This window comes from Neofelis nebulosa, chromosome 7, assembly GCF_028018385.1.
Source record: "Neofelis nebulosa isolate mNeoNeb1 chromosome 7, mNeoNeb1.pri, whole genome shotgun sequence".
In the NCBI taxonomy this organism is placed as follows: Eukaryota; Metazoa; Chordata; class Mammalia; order Carnivora; family Felidae; genus Neofelis; species Neofelis nebulosa.
Genome location: NC_080788.1, coordinates 52,949,669 through 52,964,631, shown reverse-complemented (window position 1 = coordinate 52,964,631; position 14,963 = coordinate 52,949,669). Strand labels below are relative to the sequence as shown.

Below are 14,963 nucleotides of genomic sequence, written 5' to 3'. Positions count from 1 at the left end.
CAAAGCTGGTTAGAAAATGGGATGTTTTTTACAGTGTGGGGGTTCCCCCCAAATTAAAAATAGAACTAGTATAGGATCCAGCATTTCCATTTGTGGGTATATATCCAAAGGAAATGAAATCACTATCTCAAAGGGATATTTGCCTCCCCCCCCCCATATACACTGCAGCGGAATTTATAATAGCCAAGACATGGAAAAAACCCTGTGTCCCTCAGCAGATGAATGGATATAGAAAGTGTGGTAAATACACAGTGGAATATTATTCAGCCATAAAAAGAAGGGAATTTTGCCATGCCCAACATGGATGAAACTTAAGAATATTATACAAAGTTGAAATAAGTCATACAGAGAAAGACAAATACTGTATGATCTTCCTTATATGTGGAATCTTAAAAAAAAAAAAAACGAGCTCATAGAAAAAAAAAAAAAAAACAAGCTTATGGCTGCCAGGGTCTGGGGGCGGGGGTAATAAAAGAGACAGAATGGGTGAAGGGGGTCAAAAGGTACAAACTTCCAGTTATAAGATGAGTAAGTCCTAGGGATGTAATGTACAGCACGGTAACTATAGTTAAAAATATTGAATTGTAGGGGCATCTGACTGGTTCAGTTGGTAGAGCATGTGACTCTTAATCTTGGGATTGTGAGTTCAATCCCCAAGTTGGGTGCAGAGATTACTTAAAATAAAATCTTTTTTTTTTTTTTTTTTTTTTTTTTTTTTACATTTTTTATTTATTTTTGGGACAGAGAGAGACAGAGCATGAACGGGGGAGGGGCAGAGAGAGAGGGAGACACAGAATCAGAAACAGGCTCCAGGCTCCGAGCCATCAGCCCAGAGCCTGACGCGGGGCTCGAACTCACAGACCGCGAGATCGTGACCTGGCTGAAGTCGGACGCTTAACCGACTGCGCCACCCAGGCACCCCTAAAATAAAATCTTTGAAAAATATATTGAATTGTATATTTTAAAGTTGCTAAGAGAATAAATGTTAAGTATTCTCACCACACACACACACACACACACACACACACACAAATTGTAACTATTTGAGATGATGTATGAGTTAACTAACCTTATTATGGTAATCATCTATGTTTATGTAAACAAATATTTAAATATACACTAAATGTCTAGAAAGGTACACACAATGATGTAATGGTAAAAGTTTAACATCCAGCACTCCAGGACAAAAAGCCTTGATAACTGATGTTTGCCAACTTCCATGGCATAAATATTCCTGCCATGACTGACTTCAAGCTATAGTTATGGAACATGGATTTGGGAAAGAAGCACACAAGTAGCTCAATGAGCCAGCATGAGTATGTTCCACCATATCTCTATACTTCTGGGACGTGACATTATGAGAAGGTGTTCATATTCCACCTCACATATGGCTGTGTTTGTTTCCAGTTTTCATAATGAAATTGTATCACTGTTGCAACCACCACCACCACCACCACCAAAATGCCAATTTGGGAAACAAAGGTTTTTAAAAGAATATTGAAATAGATGGGAAAATGCTTATGACACACTGTCAGGTAAAAACTGCATGTCACAAAGCAGTATCTAGTATTATCTCAATTTCATATATATGTGTGTATATATGTGTATATATTTATATACATATTCATATATATTCATATGTATATATATACATACACATACACATATATATTCCTTTACACAGGAAAATGTCTGAAAGGAAATAAGCCAAAAACCACACAGTGGTTATAGTGGAATGATGGAATTCTGGGCAATTTTATTTTTTGTTTTACTTTTCAATTTTTTCCATGTTGTCATAATTATGTAATGCTTTCATAATCAGAAAAGACATCAATGTATATAAAATACTTAGCCTTGCCATCACTGCTTAGAAAGCAATTTCTTCCCTTTAGGATTGCTATTACTACAATCAGAGAGCATGGCTATCTTCAAATGTGGATAAGTGGAACCTTTTTTTTTTTCCCTCTCTCAAAGGTAAAAAGGAGAAATTAGTTTTTATTTATGTGGCCCAAGATCTTGAAATACATACATATATTTCCTGACCCTTACTAGAAAAATTTCCAATCCCTTACTTTATCAGTTATTGCCAAAGACCCTACCCTGATTTACCCGGATTGTTTTAACAACCTTTAGCTACTCTTTCTTTGTTTCCATTTCTCCCCTCAGTACAGTACATACTGTAATTAGGACAGATTAGGGAGATCTACATGAGTGTTGCCAAAAGGTTAATCATCTTAAAATATGATTTTCCTTTTTATTTTGTTCAAAAATTTTTAATGGCAGGTTGCAAAAGAATATTTATAGCATGATCCCATTTTGGCAATAATTATATAAACCTATTACTATATGTGCAGAAAAAAATCTGGGAGAATATATACCAACTTGTTAGCAAAGCTTTTCTCTGGGAGTACTGGAATTACAAGGGAATCTTACATTCAAATTTTTATGTCTATGAAATGTTTTAAGAGAAGCCTAGATTACTTTCCTAATGCAAAAAGAAAGAAAATGAGGAGAGAATTTGTTACTGAATTCCCAGTGTCCAGGGGATTAAATCTAAAGTCTTCTCCTTTTGTACAAGGGCCTACTTTCACAATCTACCTATGCAGTAAAACCCACCTAATCTACTCCAGCTCCTCACTGAAGATTACTCACTTTTCTGAATTTCTCCAGTACTTCCTGACTTTGGCATTTATCTTTGCATTTTACCACACATTGGGTCATAATATTTTACAAACTGCTCCTATTTAATTCATAGATACTTAAGGATGGAGTTTGTGTTTATTCTTTATGCTCCCCACCCTCCAAGTCTTTATTAGTTTCTGGTGGGCACAAACTTGGTGTCTTAAAACAACAGAAATTTATTCTTTCCAATTTCTGGAGGCCAGAGGTTCATCAATTTCACTGGGTTAAATAAAGGTGACAGCAGGACTCTGCTCCCTCTGGAGACTATAAAGACAATGGGTTTCTTACCTCTTTGAGTTTCCAGTGGCTGGCAACACTCCTTGGCTTGTGATCCCATCACTCCAATCTCTGCCTCCATGGTCACATTACCTTCTTTTTTCTGCATGTCAAATCTCCCTCTGTCTTCCTATTCAAAGGATACATGAAATTGTATGTAGGGTCCACCCTGATTATCTAGAATAATCTCTTCATCTCACAATCTTTAATCACACCTACAAAGTCCTTGTTTGCCATATAAGGTAACATTCACATAATCTAGGGATTAGGGCATAGATGTCTTTCTGGGGCACCATGATTCAGCCTACCACAGGTATCTGTCAGCAAGAGTTCTATTAGTATACAGGAGATCGCCTCATGGACCCCAACCCTTCTTTCTTCACCAAGTTTTTGCCATTTCGTGGCATGATGTAGAAAGAGGAGCTTAAAATTTTTCAAGCTGCCAACTCTAAAATCTTGGTGCCATATCTATCAGACCAGTAGGGATGAACACGAGATCTAAAACCAGGAGGATCAAGCATGAGGAGAAAAACACCGAAAGTTCATATTTTGACTATTTAACATAGTGAGATCTGTAGTGATAGCCTAGGGAAGAAAGCACCCTAAGAGTAATTCGGTGAAATGATTCATTGTAGATATATAGTGTGCCACTAACACACACACAAGAATGCAAAAGAGTTAGAAGACACCTCTGAGTCAAAGTGTTTACAATCTAAGGATTGCCCTTGCAATAAACAGTTAAATGGAGAAAAAAAATGGGACAAAGTAGATTTTTGATAATGCCCTACTTTAGAACAGATTATGAGAATCCAGGCTAAGACCAACACAAAAGAAGCAGGTCGGTCTTCTACTGTAGTTACATAATTCCTATGGGGAGTGAGGAATTGGGGCCATCTCTCTGCAGGTGAAAATATAATTTTATTCACTATGCAAAGTAAATGCATATGTTCTAGAGACAATGTCAGTATTTAATAACTTCAAAACTTAGAGTGCTATTTGGGCAGGATAAACATACAGGTGTCCGTAGGCAAATATGAATTTGCTTTGAGAGTAGATTTTATCTCTTGATATACTAATGCAACCTATTGCATCATGTTGGAAAAAAAGATGAACAGCTTCATTTTCTTGTCCTTTGGATGATAAAAGTAAACATCTTTCTCTTCTGTAAGGTGGAAAATTTAGGTCTCATGCCAGAAAGGGCTACTAGGAAGTTTAATTGTTTTGAAGACTGTACTATGCAAAGAAAAGATAATATAAAATATACAAACCCTTATTAGGTTTCAATTAAACATATGTAGAGCTTCTACCCCATGCAAGGCCTCCATGGGGTAAATTAATGGTACCTGTATCTAAGGAGCTAGCTTCTGGTCTCCTAAGAATGATAATTAGAATATGTCCGAAAAGGGGAGCCTGGGTGGCTCAGTTGGTTAAGTGTCCAACTTAAACTCGGGTCATGATCTCACAGTTCGTGAGTTCGAGCCCTGCATCAGGATCACTGCTGTCAGCCTGTCAGCACAGAGCCGGCTTCGGATCCTCTGTCCCTCTCTCTGTGCCCTTCCCCCAGCTTGCTTTCCTCCCAAAAATAAATAAATATTTTTCAAAAAAGAACATGTCGGAAAAGGATACACATCACAGATGCATACAGAGCTCTGTGGAGGTCCCGGATTGAGGATAGTGCCAAAGGCTTTGGTGGGAGGTAGTGTGTGAAGTGTACCTTGCAGGATGTAGGGTTTTGACTTTGGAGAAGCAATGAGACAATGGACCAGGTGGGAGCCCCAGCATGAATAAAAACATAGGTAGGACAGCTTGGAACACATTTGAAGAGAGGTAAATAATCCATTCTTACGGGGATCTGGGGTATATGTAGCTTTAGGACATTTGAAATGCCTTCCTATGAGAAAAAGTATAGCACAAAGTTAAACCAACTGAGGTTCCATTTAAATCAACCTAGCAAGCTTAATGGAGTACTGCTAGGAAGAGGAAAAAGGAAATCAGGGAAAAGTAGAAAGTATTGAAGCAAGATGCCCTTACCCCCAAATATAAATGCCCGTAACTGTATATTATCCTGAAAACCCCACTGAAAAGAATGGTGAGAGAGGAGGACTTTCAGTTATGTATTGGCCTGTGTGAACCGTAATATTTCTGGTAGATGGTAGGTATCATAGATAAGGAATGCACTGAGCAGGCAGCTTTGGCTTTCCTGACAAATATAAATTTAACAGACATGATGGCAGAAATAGATCTAGCCAAAAACTAAAATGGAAGTGAATCTCAGAAAAATTATTTTATTAAAAGTTAACCAAAAGATGACTGAGGGGCCCCGGAGTGGCTCAGTTGGTCAAGCCTCTGACTTGATTTCCCCTCAGGTCATGATCTCACGGTCCTGAGATGGAGCCCTGAGTCAGGCTCTGCTGAGCATGGAGCCTGCTTGGGATTCATTCTCTCTCTCCCTCAAAATAAATAAACTTAAAAAAAAAAAAAGATGAACTAATGTTTTGTTGCTTCTTCCTCCATTTTCCCACTCTCTTTCTTCTTCTTCCTCCATAAAACAATTCAAAAGTCATTACACGGGCCAAGCAGGGTGGATGTCTTTGGTAGGGGTGTGGAGTCATGGTAGTCAAGAGGTGTAAGTAGGGCATCTGGGTAAGAGGGCAGCCTGGTACAAGTGTCAGAACCCAGGAGGGGTGAGAAGGGCATCTGTGAAGGGAGTGACCTAGTGGGATGAGAAGGGTGTTCCCATAAGGAGGGGGGACATCAGAGTATGTCATGAGCAGAGTAGGAATGGAGTCCCTGCAGAGGGGCAGCCTGGTGCCAGATACTGGAGTTCAGTGGCAGTAAGATAGTACAAGGGAAGGGGAGTGGAAGAGAGGAGGCCTAGTGTGGGTGCAGAGATCCAGCTGGGTGAAAGGGCATCCATGAAGGAAGGCCACCTGGCACAGGTGTCAGAGTCAGATCAGGGTGAGGAAATCCTGATGGTCCATCTTGGGGCATTGGAGCCCAAGCAAGATGTGGTGGGTATCTGGGTGGAGCAGTAGCCCAGTGCAGGGTGAAGAGCATGTCCACACTAGGGAAAGGAGCAATCACAGGAGGTTGCTTATGTGCAGAGGGATTAATTAAATAAGTAATCATATTCAGGATAATGAGAGTCAGGTTTCTTACTGGTAGAGACAGTAGTTAAATATATGAAATGTGAAAAACTAGAATGAATTAGTTGGTGTTAAATTGGAACTGGAGGTATCATTGTGAACTCATGATTTTGAATATGTATAGGTATATACATACAGATGCAAATGTGTTTATAGAAATGTGTATATGTTTATATACATGTGTATTTATGTACATCCAGTCATGTATTTCAGATAGACCCTAGTTCTGTCCATTGAAAGGGCTTGAGAACAGTGATACCTCAATAGCAATGAGCACACCTAATGTTGAGATCTTAGTTTCTAAATGCCCTTAGTTTCACCAAAGGGAACCAGAGCTCCATGAAGAAATGGCTGATTCTAGGACTGGGGCAGAGAAAGTACAAAATAAGCTTGGACTATCTTGTGCAGCAAGAAGGAAGTGCAAAAAGAATAATGGAGGTATGTCAAAAGGATAAAGAAGCAAACCAGAAAGGGTTCCCACTGGCCAAATATGTAACAGTCTCAGTGTCAAAATAATAACCATAATGGATTATAAGCCATTGAATAAAATAAGGATTCCATAACCAATATGGATATATATAAGAGAATATATAGGAAATTTAATGAAGAATGGGATGTTTTTATAGCCTTAAAATACTTCCCCACAAAATAGTAAATTATAATGCGGAAAAGGGTGGCTTTACAGTGGATAAGCCTGGCAGACATCACCTTAATCAAGTCCACATCATCAGTGATGGGACAAATTAGAGTCATGTGCCAACCTACAGGATGCAATGACGAGAACATGGCATCACTGCTCTACTAGTTCTGCCAATGATGCTTAACCTGAATGTAATCTTGAAAAACAGGTGACAAACCCAAATTGAGGGATATTCTTAAAAAAAAAAAAAAAAAAAAAAAAAAAGGCCTGAATCTTACAGAGTGTCAAGGTCATGAAAGCAAAGATGAGGAAGCTATTCAAGATTGAAGAAGATTAAAGAGACAACTAAATAAAATGCATAATTTCTGGACAAGATCCTTTTCCTCTAAGGACATTATTGGGACCGCTGACGACATTTGAACCGATGTTCATACATCAATGTTAAATTCCTGATTTTGATAGTTCTACTGGGGCGATCTAGATGAAAGTTCTCATTAGTAAGAAACACATTTGAGATGACAAGGCATTTTCACAGTTTAGGCTTTGCAGGAAGAAGACTCTGAGTCAGACTTTAGTGTCCAGGATGTTTATTAGGGAGTGCCTTTGGTATTGACACCTGTGGAAGGGTGTCAGGCTTAGAAACAGGCTTAGACAGAAGGAAAAAGCAAGCTGCGTATAAGGAAGGCCCAGCGGCCTTAATTAACCCCACGAGGAGCTCTGGAGCTGAAATGGCCCTTCATTACTGTCCCAAACCAGGCTGAAAGGGCTGGGCTTTAAACCCAGACCTGGATCAAGAATTGGCTATGGCCTAGCCCCAAAGGGCCTGAGCTTTGATAAAGCAACTGTCTGCAGCAGCAGGAGCTGGGAACTGAAGGCTGCCTGCTGACAGTCCTCCAGGGAGCCGGGACAAGAAGTCTTGCAAAGAGAAATCTCAGGGGCTCATCTCCATGTTCATTCCCTGTGCTGCTCTTGGATCCACTTCATCTTTGTTGAAGAGTAGCTTCTCCAGGTTTCTGATGAGCCTCTCCTCCTGGGGAGACTTAGAAGAGGAAGGTTTGTAGGACAAGCTATAGCCCTGCTGTAGCTGGTCTCAGGGCTCTCATTGAAACTTACAGCCTCCCTCCTTGACCATCCTTTCTAAATCCCTCTCACTCTCAGCTAGCACTTCTCTTAGTCTTAGTGGCTTACCCGGGGGCATGATCTAGATTCTCATCCCAGAGAGGTCTGAGTTCCTAACTGCCATGTCCTTGCTGCATTATTCATTTACCATTGTAACTGTGCAAGGGACTAACAGGAAGCATTCAGATACATGGTCTCGATGCTAAAATAATTTTTCCTACCCTTACTGTATAACAGCAACCTTACCTAACTCCTTCTGATGATCAGGGTTAATACCCCTGCCAAGATTGTTCCTCTACTTACAGCCCAATTATTCCTGAATAGTAGGAACCCAAAGTGCCCAGGCAGCAGTTTTAGCTAGTAAATCAAAGTGACTCTTGCTGTACCATTTGGTAGAAATATTTTCCTTTTAGGAACCAGGTCCTCTGAACCTGCAGAATACAGAATAGCAGGAACAGGAAGCATAAATTCCCCACGGGGCCATTGGGAGTGATGATAAGCAAGACCACTCCTAATTCCATATTTTGTCTCAAAGACCCATGTATTTTTCCTGCTGGGGTTACAGCACCACAAAAGATCTTTTATTCAATAGGTTTAATGTATCCTGGAAGATGGCACTCATAGCATTTCAACCAAGCTAATACTTCAGCTGTGCCTTCAGCAAGGCTTTCCGATGCTCTACAAGGCTGGAAGCTTTGGAGTGCTAAAATAAGTGATAACAACCAGTAGATAACATTGTCATGAGTTCACTCTCACACCTTTTGTGCTGTAAGTTGGGTTCCTAGATCTGATACAATGTTATGGGAGGTCCTCTGCTGGTGCATCAAACATTGTGTAAGCCCAGGGTGAAGCCTGAAGATAAGACATTTAAACCCTTACCCAGAATATGTCTTCATCCTAGCAGGATGAACTACTGGCCCTTTCAAGGTGGAAAGGTCCCAAAGTAGTCAACTTGCCACCAATTGCTTAGTTGGTCTCCTTGAAGATTGGTGCTCTATCAGGAAGTCAGCATTGATCTCTTGTTGTCAAGTTAGACATTTAGCAGTGGCAATAGCTAGATGAGCCCTGAGAAGTAGGAACCCATGCTATCGGGCCAAGAATAGCCTCAGTCTCTGCCACCATGGCCACTTCATTCACGTATCCATTGTGCCAGCAATAGTGTGGTCAGTAACAGAGGCAAAATCAACTGGCTGAGTCCTTCTATACATGAGGGATTTATATCTGCCCATCTGCCACTTAGCTTTCTTTTCTATATGCCATGTCTTTTTTATTCCTTCATTCTTATATTATTGCCTTCTATTGTGCTAAAAAGATGTTTTCCAATGTACCATTTTAATTCTCTCATCATTTCCTATTTAGTACATATGTATATTTTGAGTTATTTTCTTGGTGGTTCCTTGGGGTATTACAATTAACATCTTTATATGAATTTAATTTCAACAGTATATAAAAACTTTGCTCCCAAATATTCCATTCCCTTCATCCTCTGTTTTCTTTTGCTTATACAGAAGGAGTAGTACCCTTATTGGCTGCCCATCTATTTTCTAGCAAGTGACACCATGTTTTATTAACTATCTCCATAACTCTCTGTAGGTCAGGTGCTCATGGTTGCCACTTTGATCTTGCCACTCATTATCCTAACTGCATCCACATGATTTCTGACAGTCGCGTGATGTCACCTGGCTCAATCATTTCTGGGTTATATGATCCCCCTTGCTAATGAGGAGATCAGTTTTGTAACAGCTTCCCCTACCATAAGTCCAGCCTTCAAAAGCAAGCCACCACTAGACTTCACAGTGATTCTAGTGCTGTTTACCAACACATTCTTCTTTGCTTTGGTAGACACTGTATTCTCCAGGTCCTCCTGTGGAACAGTCATCTGGTGGGTTTTCTGATCTTACATAATGTGGCCACACCAGCACTCCTACTTCCCTGAATCCTTTTTAAAAAATTGAGGTAACACAAACTATACATAAAATTCCCCATTTTGAAGTGGTTTTTAGTATGTTCACAAGGCTGTACAGCCATTACAACAATCAATTTTAGAATATTTTCTTCACACCAAAATGTAACCCTGTGCCAGTCAGCAATCACTCCTTATTCTCTCCTACCAACAGCTCCTGGCAACCACTAATTTACTTTATCACTGTGGATTTGCCTCTTCTGAACATGCCATATGAATGGAATCATACAATATGTGGCCTTTTATGTCTGCCTTCTTCCACTTAGCATAATGTTTTCAAAGTTTATCCATGTTGTAACATGTATCAGAGTCCCACTTCTTTTTATAACTGACTAGTATTCCATAGTACAGATATAGCATATTTTATTTATCTGTTCATCAGTTGATGGAGATTTGAGTTGTTTTCACTTTTTGGCTATTGTAAATAATGCTGCTATAGATATTTGGATACAAATTTTGTGCAGACATATGTTTCAATTCTCTCCGGTATATACCTAGGTATGGAATTCCTGGGTCAAACGGTAACCTTATGTTTAACTATTTCAGCAGCTATCACACTGTTTTCTCAATTTGCTGCATCATTTTACATTTCTACCAGCAACATGAGGGCTCCGATTTCCCTACATCCTCACCAACATTTGTTATTTTCCCTTTTTTTTTTATTACAGTCTTTCTATTGGTGCTAAATGGTATCTCAGAATGTGAGCAGGGGAGGGGCAGAGAGAGAGAGGGAGACACAGAATCTGAAGCAGGCTCCAGGCTCTCAGCTGTCAGCAAAGAGCCCAACATGGGGTTCCAACCCACAAATCATGAGATCATGACCTGAGCTGAAGTCGGATGCTTAACTGACTGAGCCCACCCAGGCCCCCCTTAAAAGTCTTTGCTCATTTTAAAATTGGGTTATTTCTCTTATTGAATAAAGAGATAGATACACACATATAGATACAGATAATGGATATTAGAGTCTTATCAAATATATTATTTGCAAATAATTTCTCCTATTCTGTGGGCTGTCCTTTCACTTTCCTGCTGGTATTCTTTGAACCACAAAAGCTTTCAATTTTGACGAAGCCCAAATTACCAAATTACCTTTGGTTGGCTATGTTTTTGATGTCATGTCTAAGAAACTGTTGCCTAATCCAAGGTCACAAAAATTTACTTAATTTTTTTCTAAGAGCTTTATAAATTTAGATCTATAATTCATTTTGAGTTAATTTTTGTGCACTTGTGAGATAACGGTCCCACCTCATTCTTTTGCATAGGGATGTCTAGTTGCTCTAGAACCATTTGTTTAAAAAACTATTCTTTCCTCAATAATTGTTTTGGAACTCTTGCTGAATATCCATTGCACATAAACATGTAGGCTTGTTTGTGGACTCTGAGTTCTATTCTCTTATGCTATGTTTATCATTATGCCAGTACCATGCTGTTTTGGTTACAATAGTTTTGTAGTAAGTTTTAAAATTAGGAATTGAGTACTCTACTTTGTTCTTTTCAAAGACTGTTTTAGCTATTCAGGGTCCCTAGCATTTCTATATGAATTTTAAGATCTGTTACTTTAAAAAAAAAAAAAAAAAAAGAAAGAAAAAAAAAATCCAGGCAGAATTTTGATAGGGATTGCATTGAATCTATAAATCAATTTGGAGGTTATTAGCATTGAAACAACAGTAAGTCTTCCAATAAAAGAACATGGAATATCTTTCCATTTATTTAGGTCTTCTTTAATTTCTTTCAACAAGGTTTTGTACTCTCCAGTGTATAGGTCTTATTAAATTTATCCCCCCCCCCTTTTTACTTCAGTGTACAAGTCTTGTTAAATTCACTCCTAGATGTTTTATTATTTTTAAATTTCTCTTAGCATTTTAATTCTTTCCTCTCCCACCTGCCAAGACATTTATGGTATTTTGATCTCACTCAGCATGGGCCATCACTTTTACCATGCTTCACAGAAGCCATTTTACTGGCAAGTAAGATTTACATCAGAGTGTAAATCTTTGACTATGGGAGAGCACACACAAATTGTTATCTAATCTCATGCTCTATCCCCTTTGATCAAGTATCCTCAGAATCTAGTCCCATGTGTATTCCCGCCACCTCCTGCAGTCCATGCTGGTTAGATCTTTTTGCTCCTTTGGGGTCTAGTTTCTTTGCTCGCTTCTCAGGCCTAGCATGTCCCCAGGTGGGTTATGCTGCCACGTCACCCTAGTTATAGATTTAGTGGACAGGAGGGGAGGTGGGGGCAGATACTGGGGAGTCACATGTTGTCTTGCAGAGAGAGGCCTTGGCATTATTTTCTCAAGCAAAGGGAATGTGCGGCTTTTAATAGGGAAGGGTAGCTCACTTCTTCAGGCTCCGAGGATCAAGAGAAATCTGGGAATTCAAGATTTTGGGGGGCATCAGCTCAGATGTCCCCATTCCATGTGCCAGGGTCTCACTCCTTCTCAACCACAGCAGCATCTCTAGCATAGGAGACCTAGTTTACTTGGTAGTTTAACCTTTGGCTCTTGGTTACATAACGGTTTAGCTCGATCCGGTTCTCTCCACTGCAGGTTATGAAAGCCTCTTTACTTGCTATGAAAGAGACCTTCTGGTTCTCACACTTGGCTTTCAGCTGTCTGCTAGTCATTTTCTCAGCTTTTTCATTTCTTTACCTAGAGCTTCAGGAGGGCTACACAATAACCATTCAATCCCCTTGTAGTTACTATCTCCTCCACACAGTACAAAAGCTAATACATTCTCTTTCACTGGTATACTACCCCAATTCATCGCTGGTGAAAATCTTAATAACTGGGCTGCCACCTTTTGCCAGTCACCGTCTGACCTCCATCTATCACCAGTGACGAGGTCTTCCTACCAGGTGAATGGTGAGTGATGCAGATCCAAAACTCCATTTTATTGTCTGCTTTCTCAGACCTGTCCTGGCTGAGTAGTAGTTTGGGTGTTTTAGGAACACACTCTGAGGCAGACTTTAGTCTTCAGGATAATTATTAGGGAGAGCTCTTGGGATCAACATCTGTGGATAGGAGGGGAAGCAAACAGGAGTGGGGAGACGTAGAAGTTGATCTGAGCTGCAGGCTGATAGCCTCAGCTAACCCCACTGGGAGCTCTCGGGCGGAAATGGCCACTGAAGTTGTCTTGCACAGGGCCAAAATAGCCAGGCCTTTCTATCCTTGCCATTATCAGTCATTGGATTTGGGCCACCTGGGAAAGGGGCATCTCCTTGGGCAAGATGGCTCTCTGCAGATGAGGCAAACCCTGAAGGAAATGCAAGTTGACAGCTGTGTGCCGACTACAGTCTCCAAGGCTGGGCAACAAGTCCTTCCTTGAAGGGCATCTAGTCAATGCATGTTGCTATCTGTCAGGTTACTCTCCAATTGTTCAGGTTAAAAAAAAAAAAAAAAAAAAAGAATTCAGTATGCTACGTGAACAACTTTTCTGTAAGTGTGAAATACCTTAAAAATAAAAATCTCTTTTTAAAATGAACATACTAATATCAATTAAATGTGACTAAAGAAACACCTAAACAAGAACCTTCTGCTGCTGATACAAAGAAAGAGGAATGACCCATTATACCTAAAAAAAATAATAATAAAATGAAAAAATAAAAATTAAAAAAAAAACAAGAAAGGGGAATGATGTTAGAAGACAAAAATTCATTTGAATGAGTAAAACACTGATCACCAGAAGAGCTGGTAGGAAATAAGGCTGAAAGGCAAGTTGAGGCTTCATCCTGGCTGACACGACATACCTCAGACTAGGGCAAGAACAGAAAATGCTTGCTTCATTACAGCTAGCCTGGTGTTTAATTTCACCTCACCTCTTCTGAGTAGATAAAGTCTTTTCCAGGTTACCTTTAATAGTTACTGTTTCCCATTTTCCTCTTCCTTTGGTTCCCTCCCTCTCCAAGGCCATCATGGAACTTGGAATGTGGAGACGTGAGTCTTTGCTCAGCTTCCCCAAACTGGAATGAAAATTATTTTTAGGATGAATCTCTGAGTCACAGAGGGAGGAGGGAAAGAACCATTTTAATCTCTTCCTTTTCCTTCCTTCATAACCTGCTGTACAGCTAAATCATTTAAAAATTTTGTGTTTTTCCTCTCTTCCCCGAGAATCACTTGCCTTTTATTTTTCCTCTGGAAACAGTATCTATAAATCTCCATCAGAAGCTTCTAAAAATGGAAGAAATGTTTCTTTGCTGAATGGACCACAGGCTAAATTAAAGGAGATTTGCTTTAAGCTGCTTTCATGTAAGTAAATCTATTTATTATAATACTGATCGTTGGGATCTGAGAGGTTGTATACAGTTATTCCTCGTGTTCTCTTCACTAACCGCTTTGCTGCACCCCCTCTAGGCTTTCCTTTCTGTCTCTCCTAGCCTGAGGGTAGCAGAAGACTGCTTTCTGGGGGGAGATGCGGGTAGGGATTGTGCTCTGGCCTTCCACCTTGGCAGCAGCGTGCTCAAGCGTGTCTCCTGCTTCACTATTTGACCACATCTCTTTGAGACAGAAATAAGCACGGAGTGGACATTGCACTTTTTAAAAAATGTCTACCAATTTACACAATAAACATTGAAAAAGAAATCCTACCCAAGTTACCAAGAAAGTGGGGGAAAAGTTCTATCTTGGATAAAATAGGCACTAGAAGAACCTCTGTGGGATGGATTGAATGAAAGGAAAGAGAGCTGGCTTACCTTCAGGAAACCATGTTTTAACCAGGTGAGCTACTGAATGATGATGTTAATGACACCCTTTATTTATGCAGTTGTTTAGCATTTTCAGAGTGCTTTCACAGACACAGTCTCAGGTAATCCTTGGAACAATCCTGGGAGGGAGGTGAGGCAGGTGTTATTTATACCATTAAAAAAATAAGATTAGGGGCACCTGGGTGGTTCAGTCAGCTAAGCGTCCGACTCTTAATCTCAGCTCAGGCCTTGATCTCAGGGTCATGAGTTCAAACCCCATGTAGGGTGTAAAGCCTACTTTAAAAAATAGTAAGATTAAATGATTTGCCTGTAGTCTAACAACTAATAAGTGGCAGAACTGGGACCAGTCCCTAGGTCTGCTATCTATTGTCAGTGCAGGATACCAGATGGATTCTTCTGATTTCAGAGTGGAACCCCCATGAATTACTGCTGGAA

At 39.9% G+C, this 14,963-nt stretch overlaps 1 protein-coding gene across 1 annotated transcript in view; it reads left to right on the top strand.

Annotated features, from left to right (window-relative positions):
- The first annotated feature begins 14,054 nt into the window (after positions 1-14,054).
- The window catches only part of MAPK6 (mitogen-activated protein kinase 6), a 48,032-nt gene continuing 47,123 nt past the window's right edge, over positions 14,055-14,963 (top strand). The window contains exon 1 of the mRNA XM_058737711.1: positions 14,055-14,073. The gene's annotated coding sequence lies outside the window, so the exon portion shown is untranslated. The remainder of the gene's footprint in view (positions 14,074-14,963) is intronic.